Consider the following 8,226-nt stretch of genomic DNA (forward strand, 5'->3'; position numbering starts at 1 on the left):
TATTTCCCGCGACTTAATTAATTTCGACTACATCATCACGTGTTCAAGTATGGAGTAGTCAACCACGAAATTTCCGCTGCAGGAGGGACTCATCACACCTAACTAATTAACCCACGAAAGCCAGATAGATAATGACCAGCCAAGAAATTTCTGCCGCGTGCATTTTCGCCACTATATACTACCTCCATTTATAAATATATGACGTTTAGGACAAGTTATTTAGTTCAAAAATGAACTAATGTGGTTGTCCTAAACGTCATATATTTGCGAATGGCGGGAGTAGTATTACAGTAGGGAACTTGTTTTGCTTGTACTGTCGTCTATATATATGCGCGTCGAGCGCAGGTATAGTAGCCTCAGCTCAGCTCAGCTCCCTTGAAGGATCGGACCCTTTGCAAACAAATAATCTAGCTAGACCCGGCCCCTTAAGCTCTCGATCGGCGCGGCAGCTCTTTGATTCATTCGCGGGAATACTCAAATTAATATCCGCCCCGCAGATATCTAGCTGGTGCGGGCGGAAGACGCAGGTAAACTAAAAATACACCTACATCAATTCCCTTAATTCCCAAGCTAGCGCCCATGGCGTGCTGCATCATTAATTGTGCATGTGTCGATCTGTTAGATGGATATGGTTGGTTTACTTAGGATCGGGAAGACGTACGTGTAGCACCTTTTGCTTGTCTTCCTTGTTCGTTGTTTTTTTTAGAAACTACCCCCTCCGTCCCTAAGTTAGTGTCCTTTAAGAGCAAGTACAGTAATAGGCTTATAGCCAAGTTAGTCAGCATTTTTGCTGATGTGGAGAAGAGAAGAAAGGAAAGAGAGGAGAGCTTGGCTCCCATGCAAACAACAAGCTAGGCACGGAAGCCTAGATAGTAGTGGGTCCCAATAGAGATGTATGTGAGTAGTAATCGGAAATAGAATGAAAACATGTACTAATAAAAAAGTTTGTAGACAAATAGAAGACTAACTATTGTATTGCTTAGCTCTTATAACTTGGCTTATAGCCAAGTACTTGTCTCTTTTATTGACCCTTCTCCTAGAGCAAGTTCAGTAAAAGAGCCAAGTGTTTGGCTATTAGCCAAGTTGCAAGAGCCAAGCTATACAATAGTGGTCTCTTATTTGTCTATAAGAAACTTTTTTTATTATTAGTTTTACACAGCCTCACCTTCTTTTTCCTGATCCTCCTCACATTCATTTAGTGTATGGACCTATCATTGTCTATGCATCCGTGTCCAGCTTGTTGCTTGCATAAGAGCCAAGTTCTCCTCTCTCTCCCCCTTCTCTCCTCGACATCAACATTTGCTTAGCTATAAGCCAATTATTGTACCTGCTCTTAGGAGTTGGGCACGGGAATTAAGGAAGAATGAAAAAGTAGAGAGTGCGCAAGAGGAGAGAGATAAAGATAGAGTTGTATTGGAAAGCGAGAAAGACATTTATTTCGGGACAAATTTTGAATCCTAGAAGAACACTTATTTAGGAACAGAGGGAGTAGTAAGGTGGCCTGCGCATTTATGCGGCTAGATTTGTTTTAATTAAAAAGTAATTTTTTACTTTATTAGTTTCCTTTTGATATCAGCATTTCATTGAACTGTAGCTGTCTATTTTTTGTGTATAGTCTCTACAGTCACATGGTCCATCAATCTAATAACGTCAACCTCATGTCGTCAGTATGTATATGGTTTTTTTAGCTATTGATGATCGAAGCTAAAACATTTTAAAATATTACTTATCACAGAGCTATATGAAGTTTCATCACCTGGGTAATTACTGTGTTATATATATATCCTGGACCCTCTAAATAAATGAAGTATTTATTTCTTTTATGTTGGTTAATGATCGATCTCATGTGTACCCTCAACTTATCAATTATATGTGTTGGCACCTTTTTTGCGACTAATTAATTGTTGTGTCTGGTTCTGGTCTTACGTGTTTTTGTGTATTAGCCTGAAATAATATTTTCTGGCGTGTTACCATGCTTTGGATTTGTACCGTTTCATTAAGGTTTTTATTTTTATTTTATTCAGGGAAATATTTCATTATATGAACAAACTTTTATACCGTTGCTAAATACTGCGGAGGTGATGATAAGCCGTGTAGAAAGAACAAAAAAAAATATGGGGCTCAGATGTGTGCATAACTCAGTCTGACCTAATTGAGTTAATTGGACTTTTGGTAATCTGCGCCTTGTTGCCCTTTGAGATCCTGCTTAAACAGCATAATATATGTATGCAGTAGTTCCAACTATTCAGGAGTAGTAGCTCATGATAGGTTATATATAGTAATCACCCAGCAAATCAACTTTGCACATCAGTGCCTAATTCCAAGCGGCACAACAGAATAACATTGTCCTTCCGATCCAGAGTTATTTATATCTGAGCCCAACCTGGCAACAGGCGCAGAACTTTGTTGCACTACTACTCAAAGGCAGCATAAGCAAAGCTACCATGCAGGGGTTCTTCAGGGTCGGAAGAGAGGCGGATGCTGATGCATGGAGCCACTAAAATAGACCAGTCTCTGAATTTCCAACGTTGTGAGCATGAGGTGTTCCTGAATGGATAATACCTTCATTAGAATCAAAATCAAGCAATGCAAATTAAACGAACGGTAAACACTGTTGGAGTACGTGATGGTCATTTGACCCAACGTGCCTACCTTTGACTGTATATCTCATGGCGTTTGGAGCTAGTCCTGAATCTCGAACTTGTTTGGCTGAGCTAGGGCCCAACGCACAACTTCCTGTGCTAGCGGAGATGCTGCAGGGAGCTGCATGACTTGCGTTAAAGCTTGGCAGCTTGCAACGTCTTCCTGCTTGCCTGCTTTGCTGCTCCGATCCTTTCTTTATGACATATATCTGATGACCAAATTCGCACATCATATCGAAGCTCAGGTTGCTGTCGTCGGATCGGATCGGAGAAGCTAGCTGCCGGCCGGTGATCTAGTACAGCTGTACAGGCTTCCGGCTCTTTGCTGAAACTGATCTGCCTCCGCGCTCTTTGTTGCACGCAACGTAATCGGGAGCAGAGGAGCCACAGGACCATTGGCTTGGCATCACCTTGCAATTCTTGGGTCTCTTAGAGCTGGAGAGATACTTGGGCTGATTATTCCATCATCAGGGGTGCGTCACGCTAGCTTCTCCGGACCTCGTTCGCATCCGATGGCTGCTACATCAGCTTCCCAGAGTCCTCGAGGCCGTTGCGCGCTACCACTTCCGCAGCTGCAGACTCTTGCAATCACCGTACCGGCCGGACACAGTGTCAATGGCGTCAGCGTCTCGATCTCTCCATGACCCGTGGGAACCGTTGAAAGCTTCCTGCTGTTATGATCTGCTTGCTTTGCATCACGATTGATGATTACCTAATAAAGTTTGATAGATTCAAATACACATATGTGATCAATCTCGCTACTATCTAATACAAAGGATATTCTATCTTTAGTCCGTTCATCAAATACATAATAGGATAATCTTTCTTGCCATCATATCAAAAATCAATCACAGTCGTACCCACTAAACTCAATGGTAGTTATTTTTTTCTAGTTTCTACGATTAACTTGGTAATTTCTAAGCCATGAGACCAAACGTGGAGGCTTCTTTTGTTGGCCAAATTCTAAGATAACTAGTAAAGTGACCGCGCATTTGCGCGGCTAGACACATAATTTGTTCCTCCCTCTTGGATCTTTTCAATTTGATTTTGTTACTTTTCAAGCACTTTGATAGGTATTGCAAAGCAAGTGAATACGTCATGATCTTTTTTTTCCTGTATATTTTTAGCTCCGGATGCAAGTCATCATACACACCGTAAACTTATTACTATATGACATTTGGGATACATACAATCTACTGTTATTAAGAAATTCAGTGGTTACTTTGTAAAAAAAATGATAGTAAGAAGCTATAAAATTCATGTGTTTTTCTTAACAAATCTAATAATTCAACTTTTATGCACCAATCCAAGTACATTTTCTTAGAATAATGGCTTAACGTGAGAGTACAACAATGCTTAATGAGCAAAGGGAGTGTTTACTTTAATTCCTCGGATGGCTCTAGCATTGGCAGATGCCACAACTATAGCCTCAAGGTGCTCCTTGGCAGTTGATATTGCTTTGCCGACCTCAACCGATCCTTGCTCCTTGATCCGACCTCCACTGACCGCCACCGTGTTCGTGATAGTGTTCCTCATCCATCTAGTTCTCCCGTTATTTTCATCCATATGGTTCTCCCGTTATTTTAGAGTTCGATTCGGCTAAGCTCTAAACGATCTTATTTGACGATCTTATGAAGCGTATATTTGTCTCTCTTTTTTTTATTGCGAGGGAAGCATATACTTATCTCTTATGTTACAGAGATAGCATGAATCGGATCCCCATGTCTCATGCAATCAATTCTATCTTGTACATCTAATTTAAACCTTTTGTCTCCCCGTTAGATTTATTATTTTCTTTCCTTTTCATAGTGAGTAAGGGTTCACGTGGGAGATATTTTTTAAAATTACTAAGAAAACATTTTTTAAATAGCAATGCTTGGTATTTATGGATAGACTTAGGGGTATTTTGGGCTAATTTTATCGTAATGGCAGTGGTGGGTAATTTTTATTTTCCTTTTTTCGATTATTCTAGGCCTTGAGAGCGAACGTAGAGATTTCTTGGGTTGGTCAAACACTAAGATAATAGAGGATGAAACGATCTATGAATTGTATGCATGGGGACGGACATATTTTGGTTTGATGATGAGATGAGCCGGCAGGCACAAACGGTACATGAACGTACCATCATCATTATCATCATCATCAGTAGTGATATGATCGATATGATGGAGAGCGATTATATTATTATTAGCAGGTCGGCCGGTCTTCCCGAAAATCGGAGACAAAAAACCTACTCACCTCGCCACTATCGATAATGTTAGTTGCGGCCTGTCATACCTTTTTCGTTGAGTATATGCATCATCTTGTTCACTGTCCTGCGCTGTAAAACTTTGAACTACCTCTTCTTTTAATTTAATACTAATATGTGTAGCTCTACTGTGTACTCCCTCCGTCCCGCAAAGGAAGTCATTCTAGCATTTGAAATCTATCCCCCAAAGAAAATCATTATATTCTAGGAGAAGTGGGCCCGGTATTAAATCATGCCTTTATTGGACTTTGCATGCATGCGCGTGGGGATTTGCCAACTGCACACAACATTGGTTGAGAGCTAGCTTGCATGCATGCATGCACACACAAAACTAAGAGTTTCCTTGTACTCCGTAATTGTCTGGCTCCTGAACACTAATCTGTCTTAAAAATGATAGAATGACTTCCTTTGCTGGAAGGAGGGAGTATTTGAGAGAGAGAAAATTAAAACTAATGATCTGTTAAGGATGACATCCAAGCCGCTGCGACTCATGATGACCATGTTTCTGAATCAGGAGCGACCACCAAATTAATTGCATGGCTTCCATCGTATTGATTGGTCAGCTTTATTATCAACTAATCATGCAGGCTGAAACTTCGCCATAATAATACAAGTGCGAGTCGTTGTGTTTTTTTTCCCTAAAACAATCAATAATTTGTTTATTTTGTTATCAGGTGGTTCTTCTTCCACTACCAATAATGGGCAACATATTTGCGAAAAAGGAAGAGAAGGGAAAGGGGAAGGAGACGACCGAAAGTAAGAATACAAAAAAGACCCATGAAAAGTCGCCTGACAATGACAACAAGCATATAGGCAAGAATGACCCTGGCACCGGTGATAAGTGGATACTGTCGGCGCAAAAATATGGCGATGCGCCTAGTTAGCAACCTGGATCATCGGCTACAATGGCACCAAGGCCTATTCCCATGCGCAAGAAAAAACAACACGATGATACCCTTTTATCTGTATCTTTAAGACTATGTGTTGTAACATTATTATTTGTGGAACCTGGACTTCATGTCATGTATTGTTTAGGCTATGTGTGGTAACATTATTATTTGTGAAACCTGGACTTCATGTCATGTATCGTTAAGGCTATGTGTTGTAACATTATTATTTGTGAAACCTGAACTTCATGTCATGTATCGTTAAGGCTACGTGTTGTAACATTGTTATTTGTGGAACCTGGACTTCATGTCATGTATCGTTAAGGCTATGTGTTGTAACATTATTATTAATGTACCATGAGGACAACGTGTTGGTTCTTACTTATTATGTTTGTTCCATTTATACCCTTCGTTCTGATTTATTTTGTAATCATTCTGTAACACTAACCATTTCAGGTATGGCGCACCCACAGCTAGACCTTATTGACCCCGTGATCGATGCGACGCATCGATCACAATTGGACAACGGTCAATTGCCTCCCACGTTAGGTCTCTGTACACCTGAGCACTTGTGGAGGCTCGACGAACGATGGATTCCGAGGTATTTTCTCAATTACATTGCATGGTTTATTCATATGTCAGTTGTGTTTGATGAATTCTGTATTGTTTGCAGGTTGAGGGCTGCTAGTCTACTTCCACTAGCTCGTTTGGTGGAGGCCACAGAGGACCAGCACGCTAGGTTTCCAATGGACCGCGCTCTAGTCTCTGCTCTGGTCGATTGTTGGAGGCCGGACACTCACACGTTCCACCTCCTTGTCGGTGAGATGACGCCTACTCTTCAGGACGCGTCCATGCTTCTCGGATTGAGTACTGCTGGGGCCCGGTGTACGCTGGCGGTGTGGAGGTCGGATGGAGGCAACACATCCTTCACCGTTTCCAGGGTGTTCTACCACCAGCAAGTACATATGTTTGCCTAACATTGTTTTGCATTGCTCGTTGGTTTGCAACAATACTAATAAAGTGCCCAATTTTTAGGGGACGACGAGCAACCCCAGTAGGAGTTCAGTGACGCCCATGGGCCAACCAAGGCATGGATTGAGTAGTTCAGGCCCGAGCTCCTGGACGAGGACTCAGAGGAGTGGCGAGTCACCTGACACTTGGAGGCCTACCTTCTTTGGTTGTTTGGCTGAGTCATGTTTACTAGCTCTCATGGAGACAGCATGGACAAGCACCTCGTTCGCTTTGCTCAGGAGATTGCAGAGGCTCCACCAGACGAGATGCCTTAGTACAGTTGGGGTTCGGCTGTTCTGGCAGCGACCTACAGAGCTTTGTGCGACTCTTGCTCACCGAAGAGGAAGGTCAGTACCTTTGCTGGGTGTCCACTGCTGCTGATGTTGTGGTTGAGGTTCGACATCGGTCGACCGCAGTTTGGAGTACAACTTCTACAATTTGGACGAGTTTGGAGTGCCCGATCCTATGGACGGGCCGATGATGGGCTCTATTTGGTGCCGGCGACAGGTATGCACGTCATGTACTAAGTACGTAAATGTTTTTAATTGTTTCGTAACCGGCGGTTCTTCCGATGTCCTTATGGCGCGGTGAGTCTTGTTATTACTGAGTTGCTTTCCCTCAATTTGCCTCACAGATAACTAACGACATTCTGAATCTATACTTGACGAGGGAAACTGACGCTACACGAGGTGGGTCGATCCTCCCCTAACCGAGCCAATGCAAGAATACATCTCATACCTCAAGGGCAAGATCTTCGATCTGGAGATGAAGGTGGACGCCCTTCAGGACTCCCTGGACCATGCAAATCCTTGGGTGTGTAGCATCGCAGGGGATCCGATCTATCCAGATATGTGGTGCAAGTGCCCATACCACCACAACAAGGATCAGCCTCCATCTCCACCATCCTTTGGTGGTGCTGCCTACAGCGAGGCTGGGCCTTCTCAGTTCTCCCAAAGCCAATTTTACTAGATAGTAGACTTGGCGTTCTACACCTGGCGATTCACATTCCCCTAAGGCATGGTAGGTTTAGAAATGGCACATGTTAGGGTAGGCATGGTGCCTCGCATGCCGCTGCAATTTGTACTACTTCATGTGAAATGGTGTGCGCAAAATTGCGTGATGTATCGTAGGAGTAGGCACGCAACATAGTGCATGAATATAACTGTTATTTCGTTGTAATGCCGGGATGTACCTTTATTTACACTTTCGAGATCATTGTCAGTTTCATTTTCTACTGGAAAGGCAACCTACGTTTCGTCAAACGGCTATCAAGAAATTTATTCACAATTTCTAATTCCATAGATCGACAACTTAAAAATTAAATTCAATGACCAATACTCTCATAGATTTTTGGGAATATATTCTCAATGATTATTGCCGGGAGAAAATTACTAGGCACCTGTCGTCTGTGGAATTGGCGACAGCATCTTGTTGCCAT

General features: G+C 42.4%; 1 long non-coding RNA gene across 2 annotated transcripts; it reads left to right on the forward strand.

Moving 5' to 3' along the window:
- Window positions 1-222: 222 nt before the first annotated feature.
- Window positions 223-7,972, forward strand: LOC136484342 (uncharacterized). Of its 2 annotated transcripts, XR_010765905.1 has the most exons (5): window positions 223-527; window positions 5,565-6,378; window positions 6,451-6,736; window positions 6,813-7,295; window positions 7,423-7,971. It is a non-coding gene; the product is annotated as an uncharacterized lncRNA (long non-coding RNA). The 2 variants fall into 2 exon arrangements; XR_010765904.1 differs by having other exon boundaries at window positions 232-527; window positions 6,813-7,972.
- The last annotated feature ends 254 nt before the right edge of the window (window positions 7,973-8,226 follow it).

Source organism: Miscanthus floridulus, chromosome 9, assembly GCF_019320115.1.
Source record: "Miscanthus floridulus cultivar M001 chromosome 9, ASM1932011v1, whole genome shotgun sequence".
Taxonomy (NCBI): Eukaryota; Viridiplantae; Streptophyta; class Magnoliopsida; order Poales; family Poaceae; genus Miscanthus; species Miscanthus floridulus.